The sequence below is a fragment of the Taudactylus pleione genome, unplaced genomic scaffold (assembly GCF_031769625.1).
Source record: "Taudactylus pleione unplaced genomic scaffold, aTauple2 ptg000127l, whole genome shotgun sequence".
In the NCBI taxonomy this organism is placed as follows: domain Eukaryota; kingdom Metazoa; phylum Chordata; class Amphibia; order Anura; family Myobatrachidae; genus Taudactylus; species Taudactylus pleione.
In genome coordinates this window covers 17365932-17390493 of record NW_028284529.1, presented here as the reverse complement: position 1 = coordinate 17390493, position 24562 = coordinate 17365932, and positions in this window count along the sequence as shown.

Genomic DNA, 24562 nt, shown 5'->3' with positions numbered 1-24562 from the left:
AAGATAATAATAATAATAATAATAATAATAATAATAATAATAATAATAATGATAATAAATAAATGGCTGATACAGTAGTAGTTTTATTTTTTTACTGGTTGTGGAAGGATAATTTGTGTGGGTCTTTATATTCTACATAAACCCTGTCCTTCAAGTTCTTGCTGTTACTTTTAAATTAATTGAACAGCTTCCACTGATCACAGTGTGTTACCAGAATAATATTGTTATGAACAGTGGATTCCACCCCAACAAAACTTTCAATGCTAGAGTTGATTAGAAAGAAGAAGAAAAATGTAGGGGTTATTTTACTCAGTGCCCATACCCCTCCTTTCTACATACAGTCTTGTAAGTCATTCAGTTTACTGAATGACCTTAATATTCAAGTCATAGCAGCGAAATATAAACTAAAGAGGTGATAGCAAATAATATGTGAAATAAATAAGAATTTAAAACTAAGGTGTCTACTCGCTTTCTGGTTCTTTAATATCTCCAACATAAATATTTCTGTCTCAAACTGTGATGTGGTTCTTCACTTTACACGGGATTGGTATGAATGACCGGCGGACGCATGCCCGGCGGTTCAAATCCCGACAGCAGAAGACCAGCAGGCATCCAAATCCCGATCGGTAAGTAGACTATCTAACCCTAATCTTCTCCACCCCTAACCCTCCCTTAGGGGTGCCTAACCGTAACCACCACCCCCCTAGTGCCAAACCCTAACCCCCCTCTAAGTACTTAAACCTAACCCCCCACCTTCCCACAGCCTAATCCTAAGTCTCCCAGGGGGTGCCTAACCCTAACCACCCCCCCGGGGGTGCCTAACCCTAACCATCTCTTTCGCTAGCCTAACCCTAACCCTCCCGGGGGAGGTCCTAACCCTAAGTCCCCCCCAGGAGCCCCTAACCTAACCCTCCCCCCCGTGGCTGTCCGTGCTTGCCACCCGGCTTGCCTTTGTTTGGTATGCCGGGCATTGAGATTCCGGCGTAGGTAAAAAGACAGGCGTTGGTATTTCGATGCCTGTTATTTGACCCCTGCTGGGATTAAATAGTCGGGAAGCCGGCGGTCGGCATTTTGACCATCGGTATCCTGACTGCATCCCCTTTAAACTCTAGCAATATTTTTCCCTTTACTTGTTACAGTGTTCAGGTGTTCTAATGCTAGTTGCAATATATGTATCTATTTTTGGTTACTAATCTACATCTGACTGATTCACAACGGATCGCAACTGTGTCTGCAATTGCGATTACCCACGCAGTTCAACTGTGATAGTATGCTAATTGTGATCGCTATCCCATTGCAGCACTACACAAGATTGCCTACTTTACTTAGCACAAATCCATAAAGTTTAGCAAGACAGCAAAACCATAAGTACAATGGAGTACAGTCGCAGCCTCACATGCACTTGCACAAATTCTGACCTTACTCAGAAATTGCTATCTTCACTGCATGCTATGAGTCCTCAGACTGTGTACGGCATTGCAGTGACTAATTTATGCACATCCCTGCAACAGAGGGCCTGATTCAGAGCCGGACGCTCTGACCAGAGCGCTCGCACTGAATCAGGGCCCTCCTACTTAAAAATGGAGCGGCCTCCTGGCCGCTCGCATAGCTGTGGATGACCACCCACAGCTTATGCAAGCAGCCAAAATGATGGTCGCGATGGAGCTCCCTCCATTGTGCGCATGCACACTAGGACACCATCGATCTGCTTGCGAGCACTCAGCGCTCGTGAGCGGGTCTGAATTAGGCCCAGAGTCCGAACGCACTGGGACACCTGCGTTCGCAGACCACCTTCCCATCACGTCCCACAATTGGCACATCCTATCAATGATTCTGTGATGGGTCTGCGTAGTCACTGTGATCGCAGTCCCGTTCACAGCGGCCAATTTGCCCATGCGTACTGTGATTCATATGCATGCACAGAACAAAACAACTGCCCGATTGCATCCATATTAGCAACTGCGTTTATTGCTGAATCAGGCCCTAGAGCCCATCATACAAGGTATGAATAATCATAGAATATTGAATGAACCGATGGGTCATATATTTTGATGACCACAATCAGAATAGGTCCTTTGGACTAGATACATACAGTATTTTTAAGTCTTATTGGCGATGGCTGTCCCTCAACAAGCTGTGTATTCACTGCACATATTTTCATCTGCCATATATATGGGTTCCTAATTTATTGTCAATACACTCTTACTTATCCTGCATGTATGTCCTTGTTTCATTCTGGGTATTGCTTGCCACAATTCTAAATACCTGGAGTACCGATACTCCTATGATGATTGCAATATGTCCAGGTACCGATGGTCGATCTTATACCATCAATTGCTTATTCTTTTATGCTAGAATATTATATGTTTACATATATTATTATATTATATCACTATTCTACATTAATATCTCATCCTGGTATGCAGTCTCATAGTGATATTATTCTAGATGACACAAGCGTTTATTATCACTGCCTGTTTTTTAATCAATCAGATATCCTAAATTATGTATATAATTGCTTCAGGGTTACGGACCTGTGAGCATTAAACCACTTGTAATTATATTCAGAAATGCAGTATATGTTTATAATTAGAACAATTCCCACTTTATTCAGGATAATGATTCCATTATTCAAGATAATATAATAATGAATCATGCGCTCCCAGTGATAAGCAGCTTTCTTTTAAATGGCCAGATCACTGGCCAGGTAAGGGTTAATGTATGCTAAAGAAGCACTTGTATAGTGGATAGTGCTTAAATGTAATACCAGCAATAGTGAAACATACACACAATAACACTCAATACATATAACGTAGATAAATGTTTAAGCGCTTTCAGTGAAAAAAGAGGTGTCCTGAAAAGGTTTCCCCATTAAGACGTGGGCGCTGGATACCAGGGTAAGTGGGATAAACTGACCCTACCTGTCCCTGTGTAAGATCTTCTCCGTGCGGGGGCTGGGTGTGTCAAGGTGGCTGCAGTATAATCAGCTGTATGACAATTCCGTCTGCCGCTTGTAATATCAGTGGTTCGCCGGAGCAGCGTCTTTCTGCACTCTTCTGCCTGGTGGAAATCTGCCGTTCTCATGGAGAGGAATTCGTGCTCACTGGAATAGTGACGTCAGGGGTAGTCTAAACACCAATGCGTTTCATCCGATAGGACTTTATCAAGGTGTTGCTGTGAAGCCCTTGTTCACCTTTTATCCTTGTGCTAGCCTGGTAATTGGCTGGTTAATTATGTCAATCAGACATGTCTCAATCCCGCATATTTAGCCGGATAACGGGATAAAAAGCTGGGCAATCTAAAAGTGTGCATTTCTTTAATATGTGTATACAATAAAAATTATAAATTAATTTTATTAATAAAATCTGTTTAAAAGTAGTGTGCAGTTAAAATTGGTTTAATAATAAGCCAATTAATGCGAATGTAAAATCACAGAATGCTAACAGACAAACATTTACATTACATTATCAGTAGAGTGTATCATGTTGTTCCATTTTTTGCTGGATTGTATCATATAAACAATAAATAAATAAATATAAAATCAATCAGTCTTTAAACAAAAAATTGATACAGATTATAATTTGAGAAAAGCTCCTAAATCAAAGACTATATTTAGACCCTTGGGGTGTAGGGTTCCAATTCTGTATATCCATTCAGTTTCTGTTCTTGAAATTTTTTCTATATATTGGCCCCCTCTCCAATCTTTTTCCACTTTTTTAATTGCCATAAATTTCATTCCTTTAGGATCTTTGTTATGGTGCATCAAAAAGTGATTGGAGACACTGTGTGTGGTTAGACCTTTATGTATGTTGTAAACATGTTCTCTTATTCTTGTTTTTAATTGCCTTATCGTTCGGCCCACATACTGGAGTCCGCAAGGACATTCCAGTAGGTAAACCACACCTTCGGTGTGGCAGCTCAAACTCTGGGTGATGTTGAATTTTTTCTTGTTCGTATTGGAACAAAATTCTGTAATCGTTTTGGTGGATTTCTTGCCTGTTTCCCTGCAGGCTTTACAATTTAGACAGTGATTAAATCCTTTTTGTTTCTGTGTAAAATTCAGTCTCTCTGGAGGTATACAACTTTCCGTAAGTATGTTTTGTAGAGTTTGTGCTTTCTTGTAGACAATACTGGGCTTGCTGATAATTTCATTTTTTATCTCTGGATCAAGTTCCAATAGGTGCCAATGTTTCTTTAGACTCTTTTCCAATCCCTTAGTGTAGCTATTGTATTGAGTGATGAAAAGGGTCTTAGGCGGGCTCTGTTCTTTTTTATTTTTGTAGAGTAGCAGATCTTCTCTTTTCATTTCTTCTACTCTTTTCAAACTGTGATTGATGTTTTTTTCTGAATAATTTCTTTCCAATAATCTTTTTTTGAGAAAGTTGCTTTGTTCTTTAAAGGTTACATTATCCGTACAGTTTCTTTTGATTCTTTGGAATTGTCCCCCTGGGATATTACCAATCCATTTTGGATGGTGATTACTGGAGGACAGAAGATAGTTGTTACAATCAACTTTTTTTAAAAATGTCCGTGTCTGTAATGTGTTGTCCTCTATATATATCTCCAGGTCCAAAAATTGAATACTCTGTTTACTATAATTGTGAGTAATCTCCAGATTCAATTAATTGTTATTGATGTAGGTCAGAAATTTGGTAAGTATTGCTTCTTCTCCATCCCAGATAAATATGATATCATCTATATATCTTTTCCATTTTATCAAATGCTTTAGAAATGGGTTGTTATTCCATACATGGTCGTCCTCCCACTTGGAGACAAACAGGTTCGCATAACTAGGCGCAAAGCGACTACCCATTGCAGTCCCAGTCTCTTGCTTAAAAAAGTGATCCTGATACCAAAAATAATTATGGTCCAATATGAACTCAATACTACTCATAAGGAAGTTTATTTGTTTGTTGGGAAGGTTAGACATACAGTTCAAATAATGATATGTATGTGCGCAACCGTCAGCATGGCGGATACAGGTGTATAATTTCAAGAACAGAAACTGAATGGATATACAGAATTGGAACCCTACACCCCAAGGGTCTAAATATAGACTTTGATTTAGGAGCTTTTCTCAAATTATAATCTGTATCAATTTTTCGTTTAAAGACTGATTGATTTTATATTTATTTATTTATTGTTTATATGGAACAATCCAGCAAAAAATGGAACAACATGATACACTCTACTGATAATGTAATGTAAATGTTTGTCTGTTGCATTCTGTGATTTTACATTCACATTAATTGGCTTATTATTAAACCAATTATAACTGCACACTACTTTTAAACAGATTTTATTAATAAAATTAATTTATCATTTTTATTGTATACACATATTAAAGAAATGCACACTTTTAGATTGCCCAGCTTTTTATCCAGTTATCCGGCTAAATATGTGGGATTGAGACATGTCTGATTGACATAATTAACCAGCCAATTACCAGGCTAGCACAAGGATAAAAGGTGAACAAGGGCTTAACAGCAACACCTTGATAAAGTCCTATCGGATGAAACGCGTTGGTGTTTAGACTACCCCTGACGTTACTATTCCAGTGAGCGCGAATTCCTCTCCATGAGAACGGCAGATTTCCACCAGGCAGAAGAGTGCAGAAAGACGCTGCTCTGGCGAGCCACTGATATTACAAGCGGCAGACGGAATTGTCATACAGCTGATTATACTGCAGCCACCTGGACACACCCAGCCCCCGCACGGAGAAGATCTTACACAGGGACAGGTAGGGTCAGTTTATCCCACTTACCCTGGTATCCAGCGCCCACGTCTTAATGGGGAAACCTTTTCAGGACACCACTTTTTTCACTGAAAGCGCTTAAACATTTATCTACATTATATGTATTGAGTGTTATTGTGTGTATGTTTCACTATTGCTGGTATTACATTTAAGCACTATCCACTATACAAGCGCTTCTTTAGCATACATTAACCCTTACCTGGCCAGTGATCTGGCCATTTAAAAGAAAGCTGCTTATCACTGGGAGCGCATGATTCATTATTATATTGTCAATACTTAATTGTATAAATCCTTGCTGCACCCAGTACTTATACACACCTATATATCCAAATAAAAATATGTCTGAGATTAGGCACATTCATCGGAACTTTAAGAGTGCTGATTTTTTTAGCATTAACTTAAAGGCTAAAGATTTACCCAATAAAGAAAAGGGTTTTTGCGCTAAATTTTTAGAATTTGAAAAACTCTGTATATCAGAAACAAAACAATGGTGGGAAATCACCACATCAGAGAGATATACAGAATGTAACCTTATTCCTAGAGGTTTGCAACTGCAAAAGAATCCCACGTTTACACCTAAAAATAATGATTTCCACCAAGAATGGAACAGAATCCTGGATGAGGCATCTAAGAAACTGATCAGATTAATCATTCAAGACAGAAAGGAATCGTTACAGGACATACAGGATTGTATAAAGAAATATGAAGAAGAATTTATTCCAGTTAAGAACATGGAAGATTATAAGAAGCTAATTCAGTTCACTAACACAAAAATTGATGAAATTGAAGGAGACATAAAGGAGCGGAAGAGAAGGAAATTTTGGAGAGACCTAGAAGATAAAAAACTTTATGATCCAAGCATCTGTAAAAGCAAGTTTCATGCAGAACAGAAAAAACATCTCAAAATAGAACCACCCAGACAACAGGAAAAGAAGTTTCAGAAGAATTACCTATTAAAACCCCCCAGAGAACAACCTAGAAGCAGAACATATCTACCATACAACAAAAGGAATTTTAGCTATCAAAATTTCAATCAATCCACAAGTCATCAAAGAACTCACAAATCCCAATCAGCTCACAACTCCTTTGAAATAGGAAGAAAAGAAGCATTGAAACTAAATGAACAAGAAGCTTTCCAGCTCAGACAAAGAATCACACAAAGAGATACAGAAAATGCTATTGTTGATTGCACTAGTCTTAAGAAGAGATCCAGAAAGAATTCAACGGAAGATTTTTTAGAACTTCTGGACAGTTTGGACAACTCCAATATAAGTCCGCAAACAAAGAAACTTCGAAAAAATGGAATGGAAGAGGAAAGAGAGGAAGAGGGTTAACACAGAAATCTTCCATAAACGGGACCACTTCTACTGTAGGAAACAATCAGAGTGGAATATTCAATTTGAGCTCTACATTACTCTCTGACGATCAACAAAACCTTTTAAAAAAAGGACTTAAATTCGCACCACAATCCCTACCAAACAAATTTGAGATGTACATTGACTTACATAAGTTTATGAGGAAGATCTGCCTCAAAAAATATTTTCAAAAAAATCCCATATTAAGGACCAATGTGGAACAAAGAAATAATGAACAAAGTATTAAACATACAAATTTGAAACCTCCAAGCAACTTTTTTCCCAGTTTTATGAAGGGCTCAGTCCTAGAAACATTCCAAAAACTAGTGGAACGAGACATAGAAAATATGCCGGAGAAACCCACCATCAAAATGAATCTAAATAAAGGAGAAATTCAAGCTCTACAAGAATTGAAGAAGAATAAAGAAATAATCATCAAAACAGCGGACAAAGGTGGAGGATTGGTGATCATGAATAAAAGTAACTATCTAGCAGAAACAGAAAGACTTTTATCAGAAGACACAACATATAAAAAACTTGAAAGAGACCCTCTAGAAACTTATAAGAAAGAATTGGAAGAACATCTTAAAGAAGGATTAGATTTGGGCATTCTAAACAAGAAAGAGTTTGACTATTTAAACATCAGCACACCCAGAACACCAGTATTTTATCAACTTCCTAAAATTCATAAGGACCCACAGAATCCACCTGGGAGACCGATAGTATCCGGCATCCAATCCCTAACTTCTAATCTTTCTGGATACGTGGACATCTTTCTGCAACCATTAGTTGTACAACAAAGGAGCTATATAAAAGACACCACATTCATACTCCAACAACTGAATAACATTTTATGGAAGGAGTCATATATCCTGGTAACCTGCGATGTCAAATCTTTATACACCTGTATCCGCCATGCTGACGGTTGCGCACATACATATCATTATTTGAACTGTATGTCTAACCTTCCTAACCAACAAATAAACTTCCTTATGAGTAGTATTGAGTTCATATTGGACCATAATTATTTTTGGTATCAGGATCACTTTTTTAAGCAAGAGACTGGGACTGCAATGGGTAGTCGCTTTGCGCCTAGTTATGCGAACCTGTTTGTCTCCAAGTGGGAGGATGACCATGTATGGAATAACAACCCATTTCTAAAGCATTTGATAAAATGGAAAAGATATATAGATGATGTCATATTTATCTGGGATGGAGAAGAAGCAATACTTACCAAATTTCTGACCTACATCAATAACAATTCATTGAATCTGGAGTTTACTTACAATTATAGTAAACAGAGGATTCAATTTTTGGACCTGGAGATATATATAGAGGACAACACATTACAGACACGGACATTTTTTAAAAAAGTTGATTGTAACAACTATCTTCTGTCCTCCAGTAATCACCATCCAAAATGGATTGGTAATATCCCAGGGGGACAATTCCAAAGAATCAAAAGAAACTGTACGGATAATGTAACCTTTAAAGAACAAAGCAACTTTCTCAAAAAAAGATTATTGGAAAGAAATTATTCAGAAAAAAACATCAATCACAGTTTGAAAAGAGTAGAAGAAATGAAAAGAGAAGATCTGCTACTCTACAAAAATAAAAAAGAACAGAGCCCGCCTAAAACCCTTTTCATCACTCAATACAATAGCTACACTAAGGGATTGGAAAAGAGTCTAAAGAAACATTGGCACCTATTGGAACTTGATCCAGAGATAAAAAATGAAATTACCAGCAAGCCCAGTATTGTCTATAAGAAAGCACAAACTCTACAAAACATACTTACGGAAAGTTGTATACCTCCAGAGAGACTGAATTTTACACAGAAACAAAAAGGATTTAATCACTGTCTAAATTGTAAAGCCTGCAGGGAAACAGGCAAGAAATCCACCAAAACGATTACAGAATTTTGTTCCAATACGAACAAGAAAAAATTCAACATCACCCAGAGTTTGAGCTGCCACACCGAAGGTGTGGTTTACCTACTGGAATGTCCTTGCGGACTCCAGTATGTGGGCCGAACGATAAGGCAATTAAAAACAAGAATAGGAGAACATGTTTACAACATACATAAAGGTCTAACCACACACAGTGTCTCCAATCACTTTTTGATGCACCATAACAAAGATCCTAAAGGAATGAAATTTATGGCAATTAAAAAAGTGGAAAAAGATTGGAGAGGGGGCCAATATATAGAAAAAATTTCAAGAACAGAAACTGAATGGATATACAGAATTGGAACCCTACACCCCAAGGGTCTAAATATAGACTTTGATTTAGGAGCTTTTCTCAAATTATAATCTGTATCAATTTTTCGTTTAAAGACTGATTGATTTTATATTTATATATTTATTGTTTATATGGTACAATCCAGCAAAAAATGGAACAACATGATACACTCTACTGATAATGTAATGTAAATGTTTGTCTGTTAGCATTCTGTGATTTTACATTCGCATTAATTGGGCTATTATTAAACCAATTATAACTGCACACTACTTTTAAACAGATTTTATTAATAAAATTAATTTATAATTTTTATTGTATACACATATTAAAGAAATGCACACTTTTAGATTGCACAGCTTTTTATCCCGTTATCCGGCTAAATATGCGGGATTGAGACATGTCTGATTGACATAATTAACCAGCCAATTACCAGGCTAGCACAAGGATAAAAGGTGAACAAGGGCTTCACAGCAACACCTTGATAAAGTCCTATCGGATGAAATGCGTTGGTGTTTAGACTACCCCTGACGTCACTATTCCAGTGAGCGCGAATTCCTCTCCATGAGAACGGCAGATTTCCACCAGGCAGAAGAGTGCAGAAAGACGCTGCTCCGGCGAGCCACTGATATTACAAGACGGAATTGTCATACAGCTGATTATACTGCAGCCACCTGGACACACCCAGCCCCCGCACGGAGAAGATCTTACACAGGGACAGGTAGGGTCAGTTTATCCCACTTACCCTGGTATCCAGCGCCCACGTCTTAATGGGGAAACCTTTTCAGGACACCTCTTTTTTCACTGAAAGCGCTTAAACATTTATCTACGTTATATGTATTGAGTGTTATTGTGTGTATGTTTCACTATTGCTGGTATTACATTTAAGCACTATCCACTATACAAGCGCTTCTTTAGCATACATTCAAGATAATATATACATTATTATTGCTGCTATATTCAGGACCTATCCGTTATCATTTCAAATAAATATATGTCCAGGGTTGTAGATCTGAGAGTGTGTCATAGTCATTGAGCATATATAGAGAGATAATATAAGTGCTTGTTAGTACTGCTCCATTAATTTACAACCTCAGGTATGCATATACAGTACATATAACTCTAGGGTTACGGATCTGTGAGTTTATTATCGTGTTTTTTTACATTAACAATTATCTGCACTTGTAATGTTCAGTTCACGATTTATCAGTTTCCTGCTCCCAATAGTTACATATATACACTCCAGGGTTACGAACCTATGAGTTTTGGACCATCTTTACATTAGAACTGTTGCTATATTACAGACATCACATTCATATTAGACTACTACAGGGTTAGGAACCTGTCAGTATAACATCAGTGATTAATTTTTAGGAGTTTAGGATATAACGTGCAGACACCCGTGCTGAAGTACGTTTTGTTACAGCTATCTCAAGGCAAGCCGATCACCAAAAGACTGGCACTTTAAAACTTAATTCATCCAATCAGTTAAGTATGGGTGGCGGCGGGCTTAACATCCCCACCCTTTATTTATTTTATGTATAGGATCCCTAGGTTCCGTATTTGTATTAGGTCTCAGAGTAACTATCACATATTCATTATTAATATTGCAGATTTTCCATGAAGCAATATAGGAACATCTGATAGTATATGTACTTAATTGTTTTTCAGTTATTTATTTGTTTATACAGACAAATGTTTATCCTATTTTCTTCTAGTTCTTCCCAACACATCTGATATTTCTTATTTCCTTTCTCATTTGCTACCCCTTGTTCTTATTTTGCTATTCTTTATTATCTTATTATCTTTTATTTTCTATTTCTTCATTATAATATCCTTATAACTATAATAATAATTGATATTCGACAATAGATTATAGATATGAGTTCCAAATACCTCAATACGTCACCCACAGATTTGAAATAGTATAAAATACTGTGGCAAGTGTATTGCGGGAATTTTTCTTCAATGCTAAAGATGATTCAGAAGATGTAAGCTCATATTAACCAGCTGCTGGAACATTTGAGTCAGTTCAAATCATATATTGATGAACATTGTTGAAGACTTAAGGCATCCAATATTAATTAATCCAGAAATCTAAAAGATTCATAATGGAGAGCACTTTCAATATTTATAAACAAACATGTACATGCTGGAAAGAAACATAGAAACATAGAATTTGACGGCAGATAAGAACCTCTTGGCCCATCTAGTCTGCCCCAATTTTAAACATATTGTTACCTCAACGCTTATTGATCCTTACTTCTTCTGAAGGATATCCTTATGTCTATCCCATGCATGTTTAAATTGCTCTACTGTCTAAGCCTCTACCATATCTGATGGGAGGCTATTCCACTTGTCAACTACCCTTTCTGTGAAGTAATTTTTCCTCAAATTTCCCCTTAACATGTCCTCTTGTTCTAATATCTCTTTCTTTGAAGAATGTCTCCTTCCTTTACCTTGTTAAAACCATTTATATATTTGAACATCTCTATCGTATCCCCCCTTTCCCTTCTCTGCTCCTATACATATTAAGATCATTTAGTCTTTCCTGTTACGTCTTGTGGTGTAGACCCTGCACCATTTTAGTTGCCCTTCTTTGTACAGTCTCTAATGTATTAATATCCTTCTGGCCTCCAGAACTGAACACAGTATTCGAGATGAGAACGTACCAATGACCTATATAGTGGTATTATCACTTCTTTCTTTCTGCTACTGATTCCTCTCCCTATGCAACCAAGCATCTGACTTGCCTTCCTCATTGTTTTGTTACATTGTTTGCTTGCCTTTAAGTCACCTGAAATAGTGACTCCTAGATCCCTTTCCTCTTCAGTTGCTTCCAGTATAGTGCCATTAATAATATATTTAGCCTTTGGGTTTTTGAGACCCAAGTGCATGATCTTGCATTTTTTGGCATTAAACTGTAGTTGCCACGTTATTGACCATTCCTCTAGTCTACCTAGATCATCAATCATTTGTTTTACAACTCCTGGTGTGTCTACCATGTTGCATACCTTTGTGTCATCTGCAAAAAGACATAGTTTCCCTTCAATACCATTTGCAATGTCACAAGTACAGATCCCTGAGGTACAGATCCCTGAGGGAAATTCTATCGCTTCGGGACTCACTACAAAAGGGGCGGCTGTCGATGGTGATTGACAGCTTGCCCCGTTTTGTAGGCGGGGTGGGGGGTGGCTACACAAATGGAGGTGTTCCCGCCGGAATGCCTGCCATTTGTAGGCGGCCCCACTGACATCACTCGTAATGTCAGTGGTGAGCTTCCAGCTCTAATAGAGCCGAAAGCTCACTGGGGCTTGTGGTAGATGAGACCCTACCACAAGGGTCTCGTCGCAAGCCCCGATGGTCGCGATGGTTTTGACCATCGGGACCATCAACCTGGCCGCTCGCTAAAGCTGTGGTCACCCACAGCCTAGCGAGTGAGATTTTGCACTAGGGTCAAGATTACTATAGTAGTATGTACCTTTATAAATTATTTTTTAATTTAATGGCAGCAGTTTTCATTGAAAAATCTGTCATTAATTTTGAGGAATGTTGCTTTACTACAGTAGAGATCCAGGACCTCATTCAGAGTTGGTCGAAGCGGCCACACGGTCGTACGCCACCGATGTTCGCTATACTGCGCATGCGTAAAGTTCGCAATGCGCATGCGCAAACTAGCCGCTACGATCAGAAATTTCTCTCTCCTTGAACACAGCCAGGTCGGTAGTTTGAGTGACAGATGGAGGCGTTTGTGGGTGGTAACAGGGGAAGGTGCTTGAAAACGGGGGAGTGGAGATCCGAACCGAGGCGTGCCTCATTATGCAAACGGCATTTTATGGGAGTGCATACGGATTATGGGAGTGCATAATTAACAAAGTAGCATCATGGTACATGTGACATGGGAGGATTTTACACTGACATGATCGTAGAACTTAAGTGAGGGTATGGTCAACCTTAAGCTCTATGACCAGTTCCGATGGTTCCCGATGGTCTCGATTAATCCTTATAAGCCCGGAGATGACGTGCAATGCGTATGAGAAGAGGGCGCATTTTTTGTCTTCCGACATCTTCCTCCCCTTGGTCGGCCAACTACCGATCCGAACTTAGGGACGCAACTTGCGAGGGAATCATTTGAATATCCGGCCGCTTCGACCGACTCTGAATGAGGTCCCCAGTCCTGGGTTGACCAGTCAAGGGCTGGTTGCCATTATAGCAGGGGGACCCAACGCTGTGTATCTTCTTGCTATAGCATCAGCAGCACTGGCTGGTTCAGCCTAATTCTGCTTTTTGGAAAATATGGGGGAACCCATGCCATTTTTACCTCTTTTTTTCAATACCAGCCTAGGCTCAGATTCCCTTTTTTTGGGGGGGGGAAGGGGGAATAACCACACTTCATTATTTTCCATATTTTAACTTTTAAACCTTATTATAAAAACAAAGCCTGCACAGATCATAGTTATCTGTGCAGTGCTTCACACAAACTCACTCTGCCATAGGCAGGTCTTTTAATTTGCTGGGTTTGCCGTCAGCTTTACAGCCGTTTCTAAATGCGGGGTTTCTATTCTTATGACTAAAAAAACATCAATACTGAGCCTATGTCCTATTGTGTTCCAAAGTAATCATTTTCAGCAAATTCTTTGTTGGATTTGGCTTTTGTAAATCAGCAGATTGCAAAACCGCCTGGAATCCACAGAAAAACCCAAATCATTTATGTGAAATTTTGACAAATAGATATCACACTTCAATGTTTTTGGAGTGTAAATAATATTTTAGACTCATGTGAAATTATCACGAAATTATGAGTCCCCAAGAACTCCAATACTGAATATCTAGAAACGAATTAAGGTTACCTTTGAGACTTTAATTTTGTAATGTGGTTTGTGCTAAAAGAAAGTGTTTCTTAAAATATTGCAACCAGTGGGTAAAATGTAAGAGCAACAAGATAAATAGAGATAAAAAGTACAAACAGGTCCCTTTGTGGAAACTTGTTTAGTCAGTAAATGGGATTTTAGTGACAGGTTATGCAAATTCCTTGTACTAGAATAATCTATTGTTTATAATGGTCACTTTTTAGTCAATGATCAATCTCATCCAGCATACTAGTTTTCTCATAGAGTGTAATATTCTGCATGGTCCTGTGTACCGACATGGGTTGAGAATGAGCTAGACAATCTGAGTTTTTATCTGCCCATAAAAACATTTTTTGAATATATGCTAAATATTTTGTAGTTGGGAGAATAAAGTGGGTGCAAATGTATATAATACTTTAGGGAGATTTAAAAAACAAACTGGGGTAAAAAATGTAAAACTGGTGGTGTAAAATAATGAGAGTAGTTGGAAATATGAGTATGTTATTTTATGCGTAAATGAGTAAATACAGTAGGACAATAGATAGATAGACAGACAGATAGATAGATAGATAGATAGATAGATAGATAGATAGATAGATAGATAGATAGATAGATAGACATTTTAACTTAACAACATTTTAAAGACCATATAAAGGAATTATCAACATGCTGCCTTGAAAACAGATAAATAGTATCCACAATATTTGACTTGATAACTGCTTTTTCCAATTAAATCAATTAGAGGAGTCACTGTACACATGCAACACATGCTATGGGTCAGTAACATCAAATTACTTCTCAATGTACAGTATAAATAAAATATCCACAGTGCTTTAGTATACATCACAGTCACAATATCAATGGTGTGTTTTACCATTTCAATGGTGTGTTTTCCTCTGTTAAGAACTTATACTTATCTACCAAAGATTTCTGTAAAGTACATAGAATTTTGCTGGAAGGACTGTTGACTTGAATGTAATATATGATAAGTTGCCATCATGATGTTATATTTTGAATAGCAGGGGTGCACTTAGGGGATTTCCTGTTGCCCAGAGACACCCTCTCTGTCTCTTGTAACAGCATGTGCTCAGAAGCTACTGAGAAATACTAAAGCTGACTCCATACAGTGTACAACACAAATTGACACTCATTTATATATAAATTAGTGTGAAATTCTCTCTCTTCTCCCTTGTGGGACTGCTGTTAGAAGTAAGAGCAGAGATAATACTGTAGTGGGTGCCTTGTAACACCTCATATTTCTTCCTGACATCTACAGATAAGAAACTTTCCTGCTATATGTTTCAGAAAGGGAAAGTCTAGTTGTCTAAAATAACTGGTTAATTTTTGCATTTGTCGTAATATGTGATTAATTTGTAAATGTTTGTTACCAGTCTCCATTAACTTTCCCAGTGAAGTCTGAAGATAGACAATTAAAATACCTCTAAAGGATCTGGTGTCTATTAGCAAAGTATCGCTTATGTTTGTTATCCCAAGAGAATCCTAATGCTGGCTTACAGATGTATTCCAAAAGATACTCTGGTCTTCAGAGAGATAGGTCCAACTTTTATAAAGAAGTCCTGAAAATGTACTTACCAAATCTCCCAAAATGTCCAGGAGACCCCCAATAATTTGAGGAGTTCCACTATCTCCCAGAAGAGTAGATGACCCCCCTGCATCATGTCCACTTCCTATTGAAATAGTCAGGACAAAATGCCATGAATCATGCATCCATGAGAGAGCAGTGCCAATATGAGGTGATTTTATTAGAATTGCATAATATTGTCCCCACCCCCTTAGTTATTATCTGCATCTTCAGTCCAGGCACTCTACCATAGAGGATAAATAAATGTGATCAAGTATACCTGAAAAGTACTTGATGCATTTTGTCACTGTAATACTCTCAACTTCATCAGAGGTATGCAGAGGTACACTATCTTTCTATATTTCCCTTGGTTGTTTAAATACCTTATCATAATTGGGTATGGGGGATTTCACCTATTACTAAATTTAATGTTGTTCGCATTTAATAAAATTATTCAGAGAGGCAATAAAATGTTATTATGCTGTACATATAGAATCATATTATAGCCTTTAAATCTTTCTAAAAAAACACTGACCTTCATCAAACGCTCCACTTCCAACCATTTCTGTTGGTCACCTGATATAAACAAACACCATGTCAATAGCAACCAAGATTGTCAGAGTGGCAGAATGATTTGTTGATGTCTAGAATCATGTGATCAGAACTAGCCAATCAGGATTATGTTGCCTTAGTAATTCTTAGTAAGCACTATGCTCCATATTGAGCATAAGATCTAACTCACTGGATCTTTAGATACAAGGAAACTGTATAATTATCATGCAAACCATGCCCTGAAACAGATCAACCAAAGCAATCCAGGGGGACTCACGTCCCAAAAATGAACCACAGCTGCACTACACAGTCTAAATGTTTGCAGTACTTACCTATATTGTGATTCTGACTGGTGTGCATATTACTATGCCAGACTCCATGCTCTAAACCAATGTAGTAAGGGTGCTAGTCTGAGTGGAAAGTGTCTCAAGCTTTCCAGGTGTGCAAAGCAATGCACTGATTGGTTTCATATAGGAAAAGGACCTCAGACTGCACACCTAGAACATATATATACATAATTGGAGGCGCTACCTGTGGAGACAATTGACATATGCACAACAAGAAGAAATGCAGGTGCTCAACTCCAAATTTACTGATTGTATATAAATAAATACATTTTTGCAATGAATAGAGGTTTTTGGCATAATCTTTAACCCTTCACTGTTTGTTTATTATACATGTACCTCACTTTTTTATTTTCATTCCTTATATGCAGCAGTAGCTGCTCTTAACTATCTCTTTCACACCGCACTTTTCTAACTATAGCGGTGCCCTGGGGCGGCTTAGCTGGGCCAGTTTGTAGGTGTCCTGCGCTCTGGATTTGAACCCTAGTATGTTAGGGACCTACCTGACAGAGGTTACCCAGATGTGGTGGGTAGGCCCATAACCTTGGCCAAGATTATGCCAAAAACCTCTATTCATTGCAAAAATTTATTTATTTATGTACAATCGGTTAATTTGGAGTTGAGCACCTGTATTTCTTCTTTTTGTGCATATTATCTAAGTAATCAGCTCTTTGTCATTCAGAATACAATGAAATGATAACACTATTAAAGCATTAAAGGGCCCTATTATCAACAAGTTTTATCAGATGCAATGAGTTTTAAAACTCATTGCATATGATAAAATTAAATGATAAATGGGCCCCTAAAAGGCATATTTATAGTTATTCAGGAATTAGTCCAGATAATTATAATTTCTTATAGTCGCATATTATGACAATAAGAAATTGTTTAATGGGAATTTATGAAAAGTAACAATGCAGGGACTGGGGCTCTGATTAGAGACAATCCCTGCAATGTGTCAGAAGTAAAGTCATTGTTGTCTGCTGCTAGCCCAGACCTTGTCTACATTGATTATGAATCTGGCTATGGCTTTTACTGTATCGTAGTGTCCTGCTCATTTCTCCCAGTCATGTGCTGTACTTACCTAGGGAAGTAAGTATTGTAGCAGTGAAGCCCATATCCCAATGCAGTGGTCACTGGTGTGCACCTGTGCTACTATGTGTTCGTCTCTGGATAATTATGCCAAATTGGGCTAACCAACCATCAAAACTTCTAACAAGCTTAGTGCAGATGATAGAATAAACATGCAAGGTGCATCTTATATTCTATTGAGCATGTTGCTGGGTTGTGGAATCAAAGCCCGGCATAACAGCCCCTACCCTATTATATTCATGAAGGAACAGCGGTCTTCAGATTGACAGGTAGAAGCAGCTGGCTATTACTCTTTCATGTTAGTGGAACGCTCTCAGGGTGGGGGCAAAAATAGAACTGAATGGGTGACATTGTAAAACTTGATAAGAAGTTAAGGGGTCTATTTACTAGGCAGTGTTAGGAGACAGAGTGAAAAGTGATAAGGTGCCAACCAATCTGCTCCTAACTGCCATCTCACTGGCTGTGTTTGAAAAATGACAGTTGGGAGCTGATTGGCTGGCACCTTATCACTTTTCTGTCTCCTAACACTGCTTAGACACCACCTAAAGTCTAATAGCCTATCATATATAAATAATCAGTCTCTAGTTACCATTTTCTCCCTTGTGGGACTTCTGTTAGATAAGTATGAGCATGTACCTAGGTGTACCTAGATGTCCACTAGTGGCAGCACTGGCCCTGGCAACAAGCTACATCTACTGTATTGGTCTATTCAATTTACTGTCATATTTGTTTTTAATTTTTTCTCAGAGTAATGTATTATGTTGTATATACTATGAAAGATTACACAATATTCTATGCTGTATTAAATTGCAGATGATTTACCAGAAACTAAAACTACCACAAAGGAATTTTTCAGTTAATTTCTGATCATTATATATCCAATGTATGTGTTTAAAATACATCTCTCAACCTTACTCCTGCCATCTATGCTCTTTTGAATGATCATTGCATCCCCCGCCTGCATTCAGTGTTTGTAAACATATTTTACACTTTATCTGCTGTACATTACAATGAACCTTATAATAAGTCACATTCTGATTTATCCTCAAATACATTTTCTCTTAACTTTTTATGTAATTTCCATTTAATATCTACAATATCTAAAATGTGTTTGTATATTTGAGTTAACTATTACAATTATTATTGCAGTGTAATGACAGCAGTATAAAAACCTAAATCTTCACTTTTAATCTTTAAACATTTTTTCAGGCCAGGCAGAGACACAAAGAAGAGAGAAGCTTGTTCTATATTCCAGGGGCTTGAATAAAATGATACATTGTGTAAAGTAATTTCCAGAGACTCAATGGCCATAAACAATGTGTCAAATTGATGTTAGTATTCTTCAGTCATCATTCACTCTCAGACACATTTTTAGACACTTATGATAGTTTATGAGTAGTGGTCCATTTCATACAATTTTGTAGTCACTGTACTTCCCAAAATTGATTTTGCAAGCTGAACTAAAGGCATTTCAACTTTCAAAAGCTAGCAGCAAAACATCTGTATAGCAAAATCTGTTCCAAAGTTATTTATACAATGTGCTGTGTTAAGCCTAAAATGTCCTTTGCCATCCAAGTCTAACTTTAATACAGAATCTTTGAAGACAATCCATACGGATCTTAACATGGTCAGAATAAGTAATTTAACATCATAATCTCTAAACAAGGAATTTGTTATGCTTTCTTGTCATATTATATTTATCTAATTATTATTGTAAATAGATACAGCACACACATATTTCGCAGTGCTTTACAGAGAATACCCATTCACATCAGTTCCTGTCCCAGTGGAGCTTACAATCTGTATTTCCTACCACATGTACACACAAATACACACAAGGGTTAATTTTTGTCAGGAGCCAATTAACCTACCTATATCTTTCGATTGGTTTGCAGTAAACTGGAGTACCTGGCGGGCCCAGGGACATGCAGAGCAAATATACAAACTCTGCACAGTAGGGCCCTTGTGGGAGTCAAACACAAGACCTCTGTGATGTACGGGACTATTTTTTTTTCAACCTTCACAAAAATTAAATTCTAAAGGAAAGTTGTTTTGAAACAATCACTTGATTCAAATGTATACATCATTTTGAATTCCTTAATTAAAACAGGATATATTTAATTGGGGCCTGATTCAGACATGCACAGAAGTTGACCGCAAGTATAGCCACATTGAGTGCTGGGTAATATGTGTGGAGCTTTGCCTGTATTCAAAAATGTCCATATCCATCCACAGGTGAAAGTAGCCATTATCACTATAAGCACACATTTGCACCAGCACTGTACTTGGAGCAAGAGATTCATCATAAATCAGACAGATCTCTTCATAACCTGCAATTCTGCCTGTATGCCCACAACATACCCACAGAACACTTAGCACCCAGGTGCCCAGTTACCACCCTCTTAAACCCATTAAGCTGTAATTAGGAATTATTCTGAGATTTCGACAGCTCATAGTTGCATACTGTATGTTCAACCTTCTGCAGAATGGATGTTAGTGCAACTCTGCACCAGACCCTAGGTGTCATTATGCAATGTTCTATTACTATGCATCCAACAGTCTGGGGTTTCCCCTTAAAGTCAGTTATTTTTGCAGCTTGACTCTGCGGTCATTTATTTAATCACTTACCCAGCCTTTTATCAGTATATATCATGTTTATATAGAGTTATTATTTACTGTTTTACTGTAAAGAGTGGATAAGTAGATAAGTAAAGAAGCTGCTCATAGGGGATGTAGTTAATATGCTGGTGGACGGGATGTCGGATGCTGATATACTGATGCCAGAATCCCACCGCCTGGCAAAATGCAGACGCTGCTATCCTGAAGGAGATCAGGATACCAGAGTCGGCATCTGGAATGCAGCAATCCCAGGTAAGTATTAGAGTTTCCCCTGGGATGGGGGGTTAGGTTTAGGCATCCCTGGGGAGAGATTAGGGTTAGGCACCCCCATTGGAGGGTTAGGGTTAGGCTACAGGGAGGGGGTTAGGGTTAGGTATCACTGGGGAGAGGTTAGGGTTAGGCACCCCCATGGGAGGGTTAGGGTTAGGCTACAGGGAGGGGGTTAGGGTTAGGTATCACTGGGGGGAGGTTAGGGTTAGACACCCCCCAGAATAGTTAGGTTTGGGATGTGGACAGGGGAGGTTAGGGTTAAGCACCACTGGGGGGAGGTTAGAGTTAGGCACCACCAGAAGAGGTTAGGGTTAGGCATCATCAAGGCATGGTTAGGGTTAGGGGGAGAGGGAAAGGGTTAGGGTACTTACCACCCCATCAGGATCTTCACTGATCGGGCTTCCAGCACTGGGATTTCAACCGGCAGCTATTCAGCCACTGGCATATCACACACAACCTGCTCACAGCAATACATTTGTGGATGTGAATTTATTGAGTACTCTTTTACTGTGATTGTAAAAATCCATTCAATTACTAAAAGTCCCAAGCTACAGTAATTGCAGTTTGGTAGTCTCTGTTCTTACACAAAGTTCAAGCAAATTTCAACTGGTATACAATGTTCTGGTATCTGGTTACAGTACAGTACCTTCAGTTATTAGCAGCTACTATTCACCTAGACATTACGTAAGGGAGATAACAGTTTGCAATAATGTGCATTTTTGGCATATCTGCCAGACTGGCTATAAATGTTATGAAGGCCTCAAATATCCAGTAATTTTTGGTGACTATTACACTTTGATTCCCTTGGCCTGAGTCTGCATACCAACATTTTCCAATATCTTTATTATATCAACTATTAGCTGTGTGTGTATCTCTAATCTCTGTTTTATCACAGAATATCACTCTACAGATTATATCTGTTCTATTCTTCTTGTTTGTGTTCTCATTTGGTTGCTACTTTTTGTCTTACTGAAAGGCAAGTTACATTCTCAGTACTCCCCTTCTTATCCTGCTTTTTTTCCTGTTAGTTCTCTGTTCCTTTCCAAACTTTTATACTCTTACTTTATGACTACCTGCTGTCTTCCTCATGATGCCTCCTGTCTGTTCTCTCTTAGGCCCTCATTCAGAGCCGCTCGCTATTTGCGGTCGTTCATTCTAAAACAATGGGTGGCTATTCAAATGAACCATTCGCTAATTGTTGCCTGTTCATGCCTCTAAGTCTGAACGAGCGAGCAAAACTTGCGGCTGTAATTTTGAAAAATACGCCCCCTTGCCGCTCGCACTATACGTCATGTCCGCTATTTATTAGATTAATCGAGTACATCGAACAGCGTATGAACTGCTCGCTATTCTTGTGGCTGGTTTTTTCAACCGCTATTTTGCGAGCAGTTCTGAGTAAAAAGAAAACAAGTGACGTGGTCAATGACGCTGCTGTATTAATTATGCACTCCCTTAAAACGCCCGTTTTGACCTTTAAGCATGCCTGCATTCGAATTCCACACCCCCATTTTAAAGCACCTTCCCCTGTTACCACCCACATACACCTCCTTCTGTCACTCAAAATAGCAGGCATTCGCTATATAGCGAACAAACGATTTTCGGCCGCACTGACTGGTTCGCGCATGCGTATTATAATCCGTACGCATGCGCAGATGTGCGAACATCGGTCAGAACGAACGAGCGGCCGCTTACGAGTGGCTCTGAATCAGGGCCTTAGTCTGTCTACTTTTTTGCTCATACTCCTGTAAATCACCATTTATGGTGAATGAAGGACCAATTGACTGGTCACTGGTCTGACTGGGTCCTTATTGAGCTCCTCCTATAACTTTCTCTGAAGCAGTCTGTGACAGAAAGGTGAGGTTAATCAGTATTCAGGGAGGTCTGGGGGTCTAATAAGTCAATGTATTTTTTTTTCTCTGTAATGTTTTTCCTGTGGGGGCAATGAATTAATGTGTTTTATTGTTTCCTTTGGGGGCAATGAATCAATGTGTATGATTTTTTTTTCCTATGGGGGCCAATGTGTGTGTTTATTTTTCCTGTGTGGGGCAATGTGTGTGTTTATATTTCCTGTGTGGGGCAATGTGTGTGTTGTTTTTCCTGTGGTGAACAATGTGTTTTTACTCCTTGGTATTTCTTTATTTCTGTTCTATGGAATATTTTTTATTATAAACTAGGAAATATATTTTTTGTTAATAAAATAATAATGAGTAAAGCTGAATAGGTCCTCCAAAATTTCTCACACAGGGTGTTACTAGACCTGGGGCTGGCCCTGCTCTTAATGTCTCCTGTTGTTCTCTGCCTTTATCCATTTATTTCTGCTTTTCCCATTCTCCTTTTTTATTTCCACTTATTCAATATTTTTCTGTCCTCTTCTCTTTTTGCCAACTCCCTTTTTAATACATTGCTGGCTACAAATCATTTGCAAAGGCATTACTAGAGGCAATGTATTACCTTTCCATGAGCACCTCCATCACTTTGTGATTGAGGGATATACCTCCCTCATACTGCACTCATCTAGACTCTGGTGTTAGGCCTTGTAGACATGGACACCAATATGGTGTCTGGTGAGCATCATACTGTATGAGGGTGCTTCCAGCTTGCTGTGAATATCTAGTAGACTAGAGCTCACTGAACACTAACACTTTGACAAGTTTAGAGCCGTAACTAGGATGGTGCGGCAGAGTGCAACAGCCCTGAGGGCGGAACCGGCCAGCCACCACAATTTCTAACTGTCGGGTGCCCACTATAATATATAAATATTAATGATGTGATGTGCAGTGCCTGGTTCTTAAACTAAAGGGACATTTCACTCACGCACCCTATTCTCCACCTCCCTCCCAACCTGATCCTGCTGTGCATGGTCTCTTGGGACGGGAGTGACCACTCCCATAATTCCTAGGGAGCTGTTGGTGAGTCACTATCAGGGTGCAGTGCAACATGATAGGTGGCAGCAGTGGCACGGTATGCATGAGTAGCACTGCAGCAGGTAATAAAGACAGTGAGAAATCCGGCGGCAGCTAGCACCAGCAGGTCCCCAGCAAGTGTGTGTCTATGTGACAGTGTCAGTGGGAAGAGTGTTTATTCCCCGGCAGAGTGACTCATCAGTGTCGTTGTTCTAGTGCTGCAGCTGCAGACTAGTCACAGTGCATGCATATGATGGGGGTTAAGGGGGGATTATTAATCTTGAATTCTGAATTCAATTTATGAGGATCCCCTTAGAGAACGACTACTTTTTGGCATAATGTGGAAAAGGGGCTCTATTGTGTAGCGTAACATGTATTAGATGTTCTTCTAAGTGGCATAACATGTAAAGGGTTAGGGGTACTACTTTGTGATGTAATGTGAATAACAAACACTCTTGTGCAGTGTAATGTGAATAATGGACACTACTGTGCAGTGTAATGTGAATTAATACATTTGTGTGGCCATGTCCCTTTGCCGTGAGGCCAAACCCCTTTATTTTTGGCATGTGCACTATTGCTTTTTAAAATATAGGGGGGACCAATGCTCTTTCTGACACTGTCACACAGACACACACATGCTGGATACCTGCTGCTACTGGCCACCGCCGCTGCCATCGGATCTCTCACTGTCTTTAGGACCTCCTGCAGTGCTACTGGTGGACACCATGCCGCTGCTACCACCTATCATATTGCACTGCACCATGATGGTGACTCACCACAGCTCCTTAGGAGCTGTCGGAGCTGCCTCCCCCATCCCAAGAGACCATGCGTAGCAGTACCGGGTCGGGAGGGAGGCGGAGAATAGGGTGCATGAGTGAAATGCCCCTTTAGTGGAAGAGACAGGTGCTGAGTATTAATATTTTATAACTGTAACATTGTGTTTTTCTTGTCCTTTACAAATAAATGGCTAATTTAAAAAAGAAAGTTATACTCTGATAATAT